Source organism: Pseudophryne corroboree, chromosome 11 (assembly GCF_028390025.1).
Source record: "Pseudophryne corroboree isolate aPseCor3 chromosome 11, aPseCor3.hap2, whole genome shotgun sequence".
Taxonomy (NCBI): domain Eukaryota; kingdom Metazoa; phylum Chordata; class Amphibia; order Anura; family Myobatrachidae; genus Pseudophryne; species Pseudophryne corroboree.
The window spans coordinates 169,185,124-169,200,452 of NC_086454.1; the positions used below are offsets into that span (position 1 = coordinate 169,185,124).

At 40.8% G+C, this 15,329-nt stretch overlaps 2 non-coding genes across 2 annotated transcripts; both read left to right on the top strand.

Annotated features, from left to right (window-relative positions):
• Positions 1-12,691: 12,691 nt before the first annotated feature.
• Positions 12,692-12,763, top strand: TRNAQ-CUG (transfer RNA glutamine (anticodon CUG)). The gene has a single exon. It is a non-coding gene; the product is annotated as a tRNA-Gln (tRNA).
• Positions 12,764-14,579: 1,816 nt separating this feature from the next.
• Positions 14,580-14,651, top strand: TRNAQ-CUG (transfer RNA glutamine (anticodon CUG)). Its single transcript has one exon. It is a non-coding gene; the product is annotated as a tRNA-Gln (tRNA).
• The last annotated feature ends 678 nt before the right edge of the window (positions 14,652-15,329 follow it).

The following is a 15,329-nucleotide window of genomic DNA, read 5'->3' on the forward strand; positions in this document are numbered from 1 at the left end:
TTTCCAATGTTTGTATTCCCAACTTCCTGTACTGTATAAATTAGTACTACTGTATGATGGGAATTCAATTAAGAGTGGTATACTGTATGTAAAACAACTTGGTTAGGCATCTTGCATTTCATATTTTAATAAAAACCACAGGAAACTTCTATTTTTAAAAGTTTATTGAAGAAAAAAAAGGTGTTTTTTTTTTTAAATAAAGTTTGAAAGTTAATTAAAACAAAAAAGTAGTTTGTTCTTCGTTACATTCTTTTCTTGTGTATATAGATATCTGTGGGGAAAAAAAAAAAAAAAGTATTAAAGTAAAGACACTCATGTTCATTTGTTTTCCAAGAAAATTTGTGGAACCACACAGCCCAGCAATAAGTCATGCTGGGCTGTGTGGTTCCACAAAAGGCATGCGGTACAAAGTGAAATAGTGGTGTCAGTGGTCAGCACTTTGACACGCTAACATTTGTGGAACCACACAGCAATGGCTGACACACACAAAATGGCTGACACACACAAAATGCCTGACACACACAAAATGCCTGACACACACAAAATGCCTGACACACACAAAATGCCTGACACACACAAAATGCCTGACACACACATGCTGGAGTGAAAACACATGTTTGCCAAACAGTCGACAGCACATGTCGGCAAGATGGCCGACCAAACTTGCTCCAAATCACCCCAAACTGGCCAGAAAGCACCCCAGCACACTCAGGAGGTACTGTACACCACAGCTAAATTAGGAGAGAATTTCATTACAAACAGCCAGATCTTGCAGATTATCTGCCAGATAATTGTATGGTGTACAGTATGCCTATCTTATACAGTAGAAAAAGATACTATACAATGGAGTACAAGAACAAAATTTTTTATTAAATAAAATTAAATAAAACTTAATAAAATATTAAAATAGTGGTCCACTAGGAGGTGGACCACCACCCGCTGGAGCTGGATGGCACGCCGCAACTGTTCTGTGGGAAAAAAAGGACAGTATTACAAAACAAATACTGAATACTTTACAGTGTAGTAATGGCAATACAGTACTGTACTTTACTCTATATTAGACAATATTGTTATTTACAATGTACAGTACTGTATTGTCAGTACAGTAAATCAAACACTACTGTATGCTGTCGAGGTAATTTAAACATTGCTTTAGTTTACCTCTTGTATAAGTGGGCTGCTGCCTGCCCGCTTCTGGGCCAGCCCACCTATCTTGCCCCTGTCTGGGGCCCCCATAAATAATTGGCACTATATTGGAGAAAAAAAAACATTTAGTCACATTCAAATAGTAAACAATTATTACTGTATACTGTAGGTACAGTATTATACTGTATTGCTGGTATTCAAAATATAAAGTACTGTACAAGAGTTTAGCTTCAATAGGTCATAAACAAATTGTCAAAGGAATTAAACACCACAGTACAAATACTGTAGACATTTACTGTATGTATTAGCAGTCATGACATTTCATGACCGCTTCAGAAAAAAGAGGGTTACAGTACTGTAGGTGGTGTTGTAGGGAGTACTATCCATAATAGTGGACTGTACTCAGAGCCAGCCATAAATAATATGATTCCCTAGTCAAGTTTTTGGATGCTGCCCCCTTGCACAGATGCTATTTCCGCCTCTGAGCCTGTACCCCTTTCCCAGCACCATCACCCCTCAACCATAGCAGTCGTCATTTTGGTGCTCCTCCAACTTACTGTACTGTATGTTTAAAATAGCAACAGTGTGCACATTCGGTGTGCATCCCAAAACGGTGCATGTTCTTGCTGGGAAGGGGCAAGGCCACACAGTAATTCCCCAATCTGAAATGACGCCACACAGTACTGCAACTTTATTCACAACATATCATGCAATAGTGTCTCTTTTTCTCGTTACATCATATGATAGTACCACATTACTCCTCAAAGTATTCCCACTTATTCACATTGCATCACATCATATTGCTCTTTGTTCACATTAGACCACACAGTAGTGCCCTTGCTACAGTATATGTTACACAACAAAGTACTGTATACACATAATGCTGCACATTAGTAATGCATTTTGTATGCACAGAATATACTGTAGGCATGCTGCATATCATATTAATCAGCAGAAGCTGCTTGTGCCCCTGGGCATTTGGCAAGTATGCCTATGCCTAGGGCAGGCTCAGACTGGAGATCAGTACGTAATCCCGCTGGACGGGATCCCGGCAGTCAAAATACAGACGCCGGAATCCCGACCACACAATCCCGACAGGGGCGGCGAGCGGAAAGCAGCCCCTTGCATGCTTGCTTCGCTCGCCACGCGGTGGGCACGGTGCCTCGCTACGCTCTACACACTATTATATCAGTAGTCAGGAAACGCAGCATGCATTTGTGGAGTGAAGAGGGTGAAAAAGGAGAGAAAGTACAGTTTGTACTGTAAGGTTATGTCAGAGGGTGTGAAGATGATCAGCTCAGTGTTATACATGTTACAGTAAGTTAGAATACAGTACAGTGCATTATGTATTTCTATTTTATTACCAGGTGTCTCCTCCACTGGTTGGCGACGGACTGTAAAAAGATAAAATACAGTTAGTCATATCAGTTGGACTTAAAGTAATGTTGGAGAAAAAAAATACTGTAATTGCAGTACCAACTATTGCTACTGTACAGTATATTTATTTACCAAAATGGTATTCTGGCTCGTCGTCTGTGGGTAAAAGAGAAGAATATTATAAGATACAGTATACAGTAAAAAGTATAGTAATAGTAAACTAGTGTCCAGGCCTAGTGACAGGTGGGTAAAAAAAAGGTATGCTTGTGACAGGCATGGTGATTCCAAGGGACCCCACCGAGACCATCAGAAAATTTGTGAGTGGCCCGTATGCCGGTGATTATGACTAGACTAAGGTAGCAACTCTTTTTTGCTTTGAATTATGCATACTGTACAGTACTGTACTGTATGTGCATATTGTACAGTACACTTAAAATATTTAGCAGTTACTGTAGTGGTAATTTGTAGTGGCAAATATGAGAATTCTAACTACAGTATATGAAGATACTTCTCTGACAATTACAAATATTACCTACTGTACTGCATTATCGTCTGTAAGTGTAACTACTGTAGATAAATGTTAATGTGGAATGTGATTGGTTGCTACTGTATGGGCAATATCACCAGTTCAAACAAAAACAATCATCTAAAGTCCCCCATCCACTATTCCGATTTGTGCAATTTTTATCCGATTTCTACGCATTTTCCAGAAAAATCTGATGAAAAGTGCTACTCTGGTGGAATCAAATCAATGTCAGTGATAATTCTTACCACTAAATGCCGCCTCATCATATGCATCATCCTCCTCGGCGGCCTGTTCCAGTGTAGGAACTATGAAAAAACATTAATGCGAAAAAAAAGGTTCATTCCAGGAAATACACTACTTTACACCTAACCGCTAGAATCCTGACTGCTGGTCATGCAAACCCAACCCATTGGTTTAACACAATGTACAGTACAGTACAATACTTTAGTTTACTTACCAAGTTGGGGAGAGGGCTTTTTCTCCCCTTCCTCATCCCCTTCCTCATCACTGTCAATAATCACTGAGTGGAAAATAAAAAAATATTATAAACAAAATACAGTAGAGTACAGTTACTACAAAATTGCACAGTAGTACAGTGCTACAGGAGGCAGAGATATATTCATAATACAGTAGGAGCAGAATGACTGTCCAGTGGTAGGGGACATACAGTACTGTACTGTGCCTGTATTTAACTCGTGTTGGAGGAGAGGCGATTTCGCACACAGAGGCGAAAAGGGGTCTTCACAGTGAGGGAAATACTGTACAGTACATGTTTGGAATTCCCTGCCTGAAAAGTAATAAAAGTGGACTTGGTCAATACTTTTAAGAATGGGCTTGTGAAAATCCTACTGTACTTACTATACTGTGGCGGCTCCGACGACTCAGAGTCCACGCAAGTGACATCTGTGTTGAATATAAAAAAAACAAAAAGAAAAGTCAATGGGATTTCTGCAATCAGGATACCGCTGTCGGTCACTTGACTGCTGGAATCCTGACCACTGGTCACGCAAACCCAAGCCATTGGTACTGTTAATAAATCAATGAATGTAGAATGTAGAGTACTGTACAGTAGATTACAATTCTTACCAGGCTGGCCTGAAGGCTCCCCCATTTCCTCCTCCTCTGTATCAATAACGAGGCGGTCTGTGTGTACAAGATAACAAGTATTGTAAAATAAAAAAATTACAGTAATACTGTAGGAAACTAGTGTGTCTGTAACAAAAATAATGATTACCACTTCCAGAGCTCTGCTGGTCAGACGGTGTTGGTGGTGGTGGTGGTGGTGGTGGTGGTGGTGGTGGTGGTACTGTGAGAAAAAACAACAGTGCTGTAAGTGAAGGTGTCAATTTGAAACATGTACTGTACAGTATCCAGGACACATGTACAGTAGTGTAACAACGATGACAGTAGCACCAGAATTCTCGTTACACAATACCTGGCAGCGCAGCAGCAGGTGGTGGTGGTGGTGGTGGTGGTGGTGGTACTGTGGGAAAAAAAATAACAGTACTGTAAGTGAAGCTGTCAATTGGAAACATGTACTGCACAGTATCCAGGACACATGTACAGTAGTGTAACAACGATGACAGTAGCACCAGAATTCTCGTTACACAATACCTGGCAGCGCAGCAGCAGGTGGTGGTGGTGGTGGTGGTGGTGGTGGTACTGTGGGAAAAAAAATAACAGTACTGTAAGTGAAGCTGTCAATTGGAAACATGTACTGCACAGTATCCAGGACACATGTACAGTAGTGTAACAACGATGACAGTAGCACCAGAATTCTCGTTACACAATACCTGGCAGCGCAGCAGCAGGTGGTGGTGGTGGTGGTGGTGGTGGTGGTGGTGGTGGTGGTGGTACTGTGGGAAAAAAAATAACAGTACTGTAAGTGAAGCTGTCAATTGGAAACATGTACTGCACAGTATCCAGGACACATGTACAGTAGTGTAACAACGATGACAGTAGCACCAGAATTCTCGTTACACAATACCTGGCAGCGCAGCAGCAGGTGGTGGTGGTGGTGGTGGTGGTGGTGGTGGTACTGTGGGAAAAAAAATAACAGTACTGTAAGTGAAGCTGTCAATTGGAAACATGTACTGCACAGTATCCAGGACACATGTACAGTAGTGTAACAACGATGACAGTAGCACCAGAATTCTCGTTACACAATACCTGGCAGCGCAGCAGCAGGTGGTGGTGGTGGTGGTGGTGGTGGTGGTGGTACTGTGGGAAAAAAAATAACAGTACTGTAAGTGAAGCTGTCAATTTGAAACATGTACTGCACAGTATCCAGGACCAAAAAGGGGTCCGGCCAATAAACAATCTGCATCAGAGAAGCAAGATACAGTATGCTTAAAGTATACAGTACTATATACTACAGTAGATCGCCAACAAACGTAAATTAACAAACAACTATCACTGGAATTTACCATCCTCATCCCGTAGCGAAGCACGGGTATTCAGCTATCTACAATGTTATTTATACTTTGTGTTTAATATTTACATTTAGTTTTGTAAACAGACATTCTTAACATTAACGGATTGCAGCGAGTTATCTGTGATGGTCAGGACAGGGGGTTGGGACTATAGAAATCACTATGTACTGTACACTACTGTATTTGACAATACTTACCAGCTTGGCGGCGCCTGTCCCGCCTCCTGTGACGTCGTGCTACCAGCCCTGTAAAAATATATATACAGTATAATGGCAGCATACTGTACAGCCAATGAAATTCAACATTGACAGCATCTTTATGACATCACAATAAATGGAATTGTTCATTCTAGTACCCTGCACCTAATCACTCAGGAGGGCATAGTGTACTGTACTGTCTTCAAAACTTAAGGGGCACATTTCTAAATGTGACAAACAGTACACTTACAGTATCGCTACAGTACAGTAGGTCCAGGGTATTAGACAGAACACTACCTTTATAGACATTGTAACACACATAAGCATTGCCCTTATAAACATTATGACACACATCAGCATGCAGCCCTCCCACCCTTAACCATCTCAGTACTGTTCATTACATTACAAATTGATTTCATGACAGATGATGCAGTACTCACCTGAATTCATCTTATTCACGTCATGTCACAGTAGTGCAGTTTATTCACGTCACAGTACTGTCCTTGATTCACGTTGTGTCACACAGTAGAGCACCGTATTCACGTCACAGTACTGTCCTTGATTCACGTTGTGTCACACAGTAGAGCACCGTATTCACGTCACAGTACTGTCCTTGATTCACGTTGTGTCACACAGTAGAGCACCTTATTCACGTCACAGTACTGTCCTTGATTCACGTTGTGTCACACAGTAGAGCACCGTATTCACGTCACAGTACTGTCCTTGATTCACGTTGTGTCACACAGTAGAGCACCTTATTCACGTTACTGTACGTCACAGTAGTGCAGTAGTATATCCACATTACGTCACAAAGTAGAGATCTGCCAGTCATGAACCTTATGCAAGAGTAATGCACGTCAGAACACATTAGGCCACTGTAACATCCCTTAGAATAATTTCTGCCAAAGTAACATCCCTTAGAACACTGTACTACATATCTGAAACACAAATTTCGGCACACTGCAATTAAACCACACAATGCACTGCACGACTGCGTGATATGACAAACTGCACATTTCCCTGCAAAATATGATACAATGTACACTACACAAAAAACTGCAATTACCACATGTGTATACAGTACACTGCACGACAGTGCTGGCCCTAGCCAGGTACAGATACAGCCGCAGTCACGCAAAATATAGGCATGCCGCATATCATTTTAATCAGCAGAAGCTGCTGGTGCCCCTAAGCATAGCAAATGCCCTAGGCATTTGCCTACTGTAGTTTGCCTATGCCTAAGGCCTGCTCTGCTGCACGATGTGATTCACTATGTATTACACTCACTGCACAATACCATATTCTGAATGTACACTGCATGACACGCTGCAATTACGCAGCACGATACACTGTGATACATTGCATATACTGTACACTGCATGATACTGTACACTGCACAATCGTAGACCACCTGGATTGTAAAGAACTACTGTACTGTATATACACAAGTTTAAAAAAATAACAATTGTTTTTGTAAAACGCATGTCGATCTTTTTCCATGTCAACTTAACGACCATGTCAACCTACAGTAACTGGTGTCAACCAATTTCAAAAGCCGCACCATCTAGGTCGACGCAAAAAAACAAATTGACCTTTTGACCCGGGTTAACGTTTGGTCCTTGTTTAACCATTTGTTTACCACAAATACTGTACAGTGCTGTATAGACCGGATACCTGCTGCTACAGCAGCCCCTGCTATAATGTACTGTACCTGTAACTACAGTAACTTAAAGTACAGTAATCTACAGTAATGTACTGTACTTACAATCCCTTATGGCCTGCAGGCGTCGTGGGGTCCGCCTCACGAGGTCACTCCACCTCCTCTGGAGAGACCTCACCGTTCTCCTCCGGTTGTAGGTCCGGAGGATATCCCTGCTGGCCCTCCGGTATGCCCTCACTTTCTCCTCGTTGCTGGCGAGAGTTCTGTCCCGCCAGCGAACGAGGAGACGCAGCTCACCAAGAGCATAGGGACGGTCCCGTGCAGCAGCCATAACCGTCCTTATGCTCAATGAGCGTCTCAGACGTCGTGCGCCTCAGACGTCGTGCGTCTCAGATGTCGTGCGGTCCAGGCATTCAACGTACAGTACTGTAGTTACTGTACTTTGTGACAGTTTCCCTTAGTTTTAAATATGCCCTTTCTTTGACCACAGTATTTTCCACTGTCTTGCCCTACGCCCTTCCCTCCTGGGAGCCTTCACAGTTCTTATGCAATACACAAATACCGAAGATGCACAGTCCGTCAGAATACACTCATTTCATTCCCGCTGTTTAGGTGCATTTAGCGTAAAGAATCGCTCCTGCAGATGTACTTTGATTTATGTGAAACCTGTGTGCATCCTTCCATTGACTGTCTTACAATGTAAATAAAATAATACAGTGCATTATTACAGAAAAAAAAAAAAAAAAGAAAGAAAGCACATCAGGTCTCGAACCCTGGACTCCCAGCGAGGGAGGTGGGAGCCTTCACCCCTAGCCCACGACGCCTCATGAGAGATTTCCAATTTCATGTGTGAAAGTACTGCAAACAGCGCCCGGCCCCCGCCCCATTGCTGTTGGTTTATGCCTTAGAGGACTCGGACGCTCGCATTTGTAAAGCACGGTGTTTTCCTCCGCCTCCTGCTAGCCTGTTGCCCTTCCCCCATGGGAGCCTGCACAGATCATGCAGTAGACAGGGAGGGAATGCAGGTCATGTGCAATACACAAACGCCCACTGTAGTACTATTTTGCTCACTTACAGTACCGTACTGTACTGTAGGTTGCATTTAGCGTAAAGAATCGCTCCTGCAGATGTACTTTGATTTATGTGAAACCTGTGTGCATCCTTCCATTGGATGTACTGTATTGGAGATAATTTTTTTTTTTTTAAAGTGAATGTCACGGGAACACATTAAAAATAAGGTTGGCACTTCCTTCCCATTGGTGTTGGTTTACAGTATGCCGTAGTGTACTCGGACGCTCATGTAATTGCATTTCAAAGGCACAGTATTTTCCATCGTCTCCCCCCTACCCCCATCGCCCTTCCCCCCTGGGGGCCTGCACAGGGAGGAAATTCAGGTCCTGTGCAATACACAAACGCTGAAGATCTACTGTACAGTACTGTTTTGCTCAGTTGGTAGCGTCAGAATACACTCATTTCATTCCCGCTGTTTAGGTGCATTTAGCGTAAAGAATCGCTCCTGCAGATGTACTTTGATTTATGTGAAACCTGTGTGCATCCTTCCATTGACTGTCTTACAATGTAAATAAAATAATACAGTGCATTATTACAGAAAAAAAAAAAAAAAAGAAAGAAAGCACATCAGGTCTCGAACCCTGGACTCCCAGCGAGGGAGGTGGGAGCCTTCACCCCTAGCCCACGACGCCTCATGAGAGATTTCCAATTTCATGTGTGAAAGTACTGCAAACAGCGCCCGGCCCCCGCCCCATTGCTGTTGGTTTATGCCTTAGAGGACTCGGACGCTCGCATTTGTAAAGCACGGTGTTTTCCTCCGCCTCCTGCTAGCCTGTTGCCCTTCCCCCATGGGAGCCTGCACAGATCATGCAGTAGACAGGGAGGGAATGCAGGTCATGTGCAATACACAAACGCCCACTGTAGTACTATTTTGCTCACTTACAGTACCGTACTGTACTGTAGGTTGCATTTAGCGTAAAGAATCGCTCCTGCAGATGTACTTTGATTTATGTGAAACCTGTGTGCATCCTTCCATTGGATGTACTGTATTGGAGATAATTTTTTTTTTTTTAAAGTGAATGTCACGGGAACACATTAAAAATAAGGTTGGCACTTCCTTCCCATTGGTGTTGGTTTACAGTATGCCGTAGTGTACTCGGACGCTCATGTAATTGCATTTCAAAGGCACAGTATTTTCCATCGTCTCCCCCCTACCCCCATCGCCCTTCCCCCCTGGGGGCCTGCACAGGGAGGAAATTCAGGTCCTGTGCAATACACAAACGCTGAAGATCTACTGTACAGTACTGTTTTGCTCAGTTGGTAGCGTCAGAATACACTCATTTCATTCCCGCTGTTTAGGTGCATTTAGCGTAAAGAATCGCTCCTGCAGATGTACTTTGATTTATGTGAAACCTGTGTGCATCCTTCCATTGACTGTCTTACAATGTAAATAAAATAATACAGTGCATTATTACAGAAAAAAAAAAAAAAAAGAAAGAAAGCACATCAGGTCTCGAACCCTGGACTCCCAGCGAGGGAGGTGGGAGCCTTCACCCCTAGCCCACGACGCCTCATGAGAGATTTCCAATTTCATGTGTGAAAGTACTGCAAACAGCGCCCGGCCCCCGCCCCATTGCTGTTGGTTTATGCCTTAGAGGACTCGGACGCTCGCATTTGTAAAGCACGGTGTTTTCCTCCGCCTCCTGCTAGCCTGTTGCCCTTCCCCCATGGGAGCCTGCACAGATCATGCAGTAGACAGGGAGGGAATGCAGGTCATGTGCAATACACAAACGCCCACTGTAGTACTATTTTGCTCACTTACAGTACCGTACTGTACTGTAGGTTGCATTTAGCGTAAAGAATCGCTCCTGCAGATGTACTTTGATTTATGTGAAACCTGTGTGCATCCTTCCATTGGATGTACTGTATTGGAGATAATTTTTTTTTTTTTAAAGTGAATGTCACGGGAACACATTAAAAATAAGGTTGGCACTTCCTTCCCATTGGTGTTGGTTTACAGTATGCCGTAGTGTACTCGGACGCTCATGTAATTGCATTTCAAAGGCACAGTATTTTCCATCGTCTCCCCCCTACCCCCATCGCCCTTCCCCCCTGGGGGCCTGCACAGGGAGGAAATTCAGGTCCTGTGCAATACACAAACGCTGAAGATCTACTGTACAGTACTGTTTTGCTCAGTTGGTAGCGTCAGAATACACTCATTTCATTCCCGCTGTTTAGGTGCATTTAGCGTAAAGAATCGCTCCTGCAGATGTACTTTGATTTATGTGAAACCTGTGTGCATCCTTCCATTGACTGTCTTACAATGTAAATAAAATAATACAGTGCATTATTACAGAAAAAAAAAAAAAAAAGAAAGAAAGCACATCAGGTCTCGAACCCTGGACTCCCAGCGAGGGAGGTGGGAGCCTTCACCCCTAGCCCACGACGCCTCATGAGAGATTTCCAATTTCATGTGTGAAAGTACTGCAAACAGCGCCCGGCCCCCGCCCCATTGCTGTTGGTTTATGCCTTAGAGGACTCGGACGCTCGCATTTGTAAAGCACGGTGTTTTCCTCCGCCTCCTGCTAGCCTGTTGCCCTTCCCCCATGGGAGCCTGCACAGATCATGCAGTAGACAGGGAGGGAATGCAGGTCATGTGCAATACACAAACGCCCACTGTAGTACTATTTTGCTCACTTACAGTACCGTACTGTACTGTAGGTTGCATTTAGCGTAAAGAATCGCTCCTGCAGATGTACTTTGATTTATGTGAAACCTGTGTGCATCCTTCCATTGGATGTACTGTATTGGAGATAATTTTTTTTTTTTTAAAGTGAATGTCACGGGAACACATTAAAAATAAGGTTGGCACTTCCTTCCCATTGGTGTTGGTTTACAGTATGCCGTAGTGTACTCGGACGCTCATGTAATTGCATTTCAAAGGCACAGTATTTTCCATCGTCTCCCCCCTACCCCCATCGCCCTTCCCCCCTGGGGGCCTGCACAGGGAGGAAATTCAGGTCCTGTGCAATACACAAACGCTGAAGATCTACTGTACAGTACTGTTTTGCTCAGTTGGTAGCGTCAGAATACACTCATTTCATTCCCGCTGTTTAGGTGCATTTAGCGTAAAGAATCGCTCCTGCAGATGTACTTTGATTTATGTGAAACCTGTGTGCATCCTTCCATTGACTGTCTTACAATGTAAATAAAATAATACAGTGCATTATTACAGAAAAAAAAAAAAAAAAGAAAGAAAGCACATCAGGTCTCGAACCCTGGACTCCCAGCGAGGGAGGTGGGAGCCTTCACCCCTAGCCCACGACGCCTCATGAGAGATTTCCAATTTCATGTGTGAAAGTACTGCAAACAGCGCCCGGCCCCCGCCCCATTGCTGTTGGTTTATGCCTTAGAGGACTCGGACGCTCGCATTTGCTAGTCCTCCATTCCCATTATGCATTAGCGAACTCAGACGCTCATATATTTTAAAAGCACGGTGTTTATACATTGTACTGTACATTCTTCCTTTTACACAATTACTGTAGTTGCGTCTCCATACACATACTGTACAGTACTCCATACTTTTTTCCACCGCCTCCCGTTACGCCTACAGTATTGCCAGAGCTGTAGATCAATCCGCCGCTATACTGTACGATCGAAAGTACTGGATTAGTGGAGCATTAGCGACACAGTGGTGGAGATGTGTAATGCATGATGAGTATCTAGATCGTCTCAACGCGCCTGCCTGTGATGAAACTCAGCTATCGCATTAGCGTGGCTAGACGCCCGTCTCGGCGGAGAAACAGTCAAGATAAAGGTGGCTACATCTGTACCATTCAGTTCATATCTCTCTGAGAGTACATTCTTATAAAAATATTTAGATGCTCCCTAATGGATGAGGTTTCATGGTGTATTGGTAAACATTTTGGACTCTGAATCCATGATCTATATTTACATCTTGGTAGGTTCTATTGGTTTTGTTGTAAGTACAATACAGTTAATATCTCTGAGAAAGAAAATATCTATAAATTGCATACATTAAGAATCTTACACACTGAGAGACAGGTTTATCTGTCATTTAATTCCAATAAAATGTATCCACTAAGAATCTTATACTCTGACAAAAAAATGTACATGCTACCATATGAATAAGGTTTCATTGTGTACTGTTAACAATTCTGGACTCTGAAACCTATAATCTGTATAAAAATTTGGTAGGTCCTAATGGCCTTTTTTTGTAAATACAATGTAATACTTATCTCTCTGATTATTATTCCTGTAACTTGTAGAAAATAAGATCTCACACTCTAAGAGAAAGTTGTATATGTTGTGTTAGAAGAGAGGTTCCATGGTGTAATGGTTAGCACTCTAGACTCTGAATCCAGCGATCCGAGTTCAAATCTCGGTGGGACCTGATGTGTTTTAGTACCTTCAGTTTAAGTTCTTGATTGACAGAAAGTCTACTTTTTCATACATATAATAATTTTTTTAAATCACTGATTTTTGTAAATATGTACTAAAAGCTAAAAAAAGGTAGTTATAGAAATGTATGTAATTATATGAATTTTACTATATAACCCAAATAAGCGTTGATGTAAATATATGTACAATAATTGCAATAAAATGTGTCTTCTAAGAATCTAACATTTTAGAAAAAAATGTTTAGCTGTCCCTCATGAATGAAGTTTCTTGGTGTATTGGTAACCACTCTGATCTTTGAATCCAGTGATCTGGATTTAAATCTTGGTAGGTCCTATTGGTTTTTTGTAAGTACCGTTCAGTTTATATTTCTCTGAGAGTACATTCTAATAAAAACTGTTTAAATGCTTCCTCATGAATGAGGTTTCCTGGTGTATTTGTAACCATTTTGGACTCTGAATCCATGATTTGTATTTACGTCTTGGTAGGTCCTATTGTTTTTTTGTACGTATTATGCAGATCATATCTCTGAGAAAGAAAATATCTATAAATTGCATAATTTAAGAATCATACACACTGAGAGACAGGTTTATCTGTAATATAATTCCAATAAAATGTAACCTCTAAGAATCTTACACTGTGAGAACATTTTTTACATGCCACCATATGAATGAGCTTTCATGGTGTACTGTTAACAATTCTGGACTCTGAAACCAATAATCTGTATATACAAATTGATAGGTCCTAATGGTTTTATTTGTAAATACAATGTAGTACATATCTCTCTGAATGAATATTTCTGTATCTTGTAGAAATTAAGATCTTACACTCTGAGAGAAAGTTTTATATGTGTTATTAGAAGGGAGATTCCATGGTGTTATGGTTAGCACTCTGTACTCTGAATCCAGTAAATTGAGTTCAAATCTCAGTGGGACCAGGTGCATTTTAGTACCTTCAGTTTAAGTCCTTGATTGACAAAAACTTTTCTTTTTTATACATATAATACATTTTTTTAAATCACTGATTATTGTAAAAATGTACTAAAATCTAAAAAAGGTAGATATAGAAATGTTTGTAATTATATAAATGATACTGTGTAATCCAAATAAGCCACGATGTTAATATATGTACAATAACTTCAATAAAATGTGTCTTCTAAGAATCTAACATTTTAGAAAAAAATGTTTAGATGTTCCCTAATGAATGTGGTTTCTTGGTGTATTGGTAACCACTCCACTCTGATCTTTGAATACAGTGATCTGTATTTAAATCTTGGTAGGTCCTATTGGTTATTTGTAAGTACCATTCAGTTAATATCTCTCTGAGAGTACATTCTTATAAAAATATTTAGATGCTCCCTAATGGATGAGGTTTCATGGTGTATTGGTAAACATTTTGGACTCTGAATCCATGATCTATATTTACATCTTGGTAGGTTCTATTGGTTTTGTTGTAAGTACAATACAGTTAATATCTCTGAGAAAGAAAATATCTATAAATTGCATACATTAAGAATCTTACACACTGAGAGACAGGTTTATCTGTCATTTAATTCCAATAAAATGTATCCACTAAGAATCTTATACTCTTAAAAAAAATGTACATGCTACCATATGAATAAGGTTTCATTGTGTACTGTTAACAATTCTGGACTCTGAAACCTATAATCTGTATAAAAATTTGGTAGGTCCTAAGGGCCTTTTTTTGTAAATACAATGTAATACTTATCTCTCTGATTATTATTCCTGTAACTTGTAGAAAATAAGATCTCACACTCTAAGAGAAAGTTGTATATGTTGTGTTAGAAGAGAGGTTCCATGGTGTAATGGTTAGCACTCTGGACTCTGAATCCAGTGATCCGAGTTCAAATCTCGGAGGGACCTGATATATTTTAGTACCTTCAGTTTAAGTTCTTGATTGACAGAAAGTCTACTTTTTCATACATATAATAATTTTTTTAAATCACTGATTTTTGTAAATATGTACTAAAAGCTAAAAAAAGGTAGTTATAGAAATGTATGTAATTATATGAATTTTACTATATAACCCAAATAAGCGTTGATTTAAATATATGTACAATAATTGCAATAAAATGTGTCTTCTAAGAATCTAACATTTTAGAAAAAAATGTTTAGCTCTCCCTCATGAATGAAGTTTCTTGGTGTATTGGTAACCACTCTGATCTTTGAATCCAGTGATCTGGATTTAAATCTTGGTAGGTCCTATTGGTTTTTTGTAAGTACCGTTCAGTTTATATTTCTCTGAGAGTACATTCTAATAAAAACTGTTTAAATGCTTCCTCATGAATGAGGTTTCCTGGTGTATTTGTAACCATTTTGGACTCTGAATCCATGATTTGTATTTACATCTTGGTAGGTCCTATTGTTTTTTTGTAAGTATTATGCAGTTCATATCTCTGAGAAAGAAAATATCTATATATTGCATAAATTAAGAATCATACACACTGAGAGACAGGTTTATCGGTAATATAATTCCAATAAAATGTAACCTCTAAGAATCTTACACTGTGAGAACATTTTTTACATGCCACCATATGAATG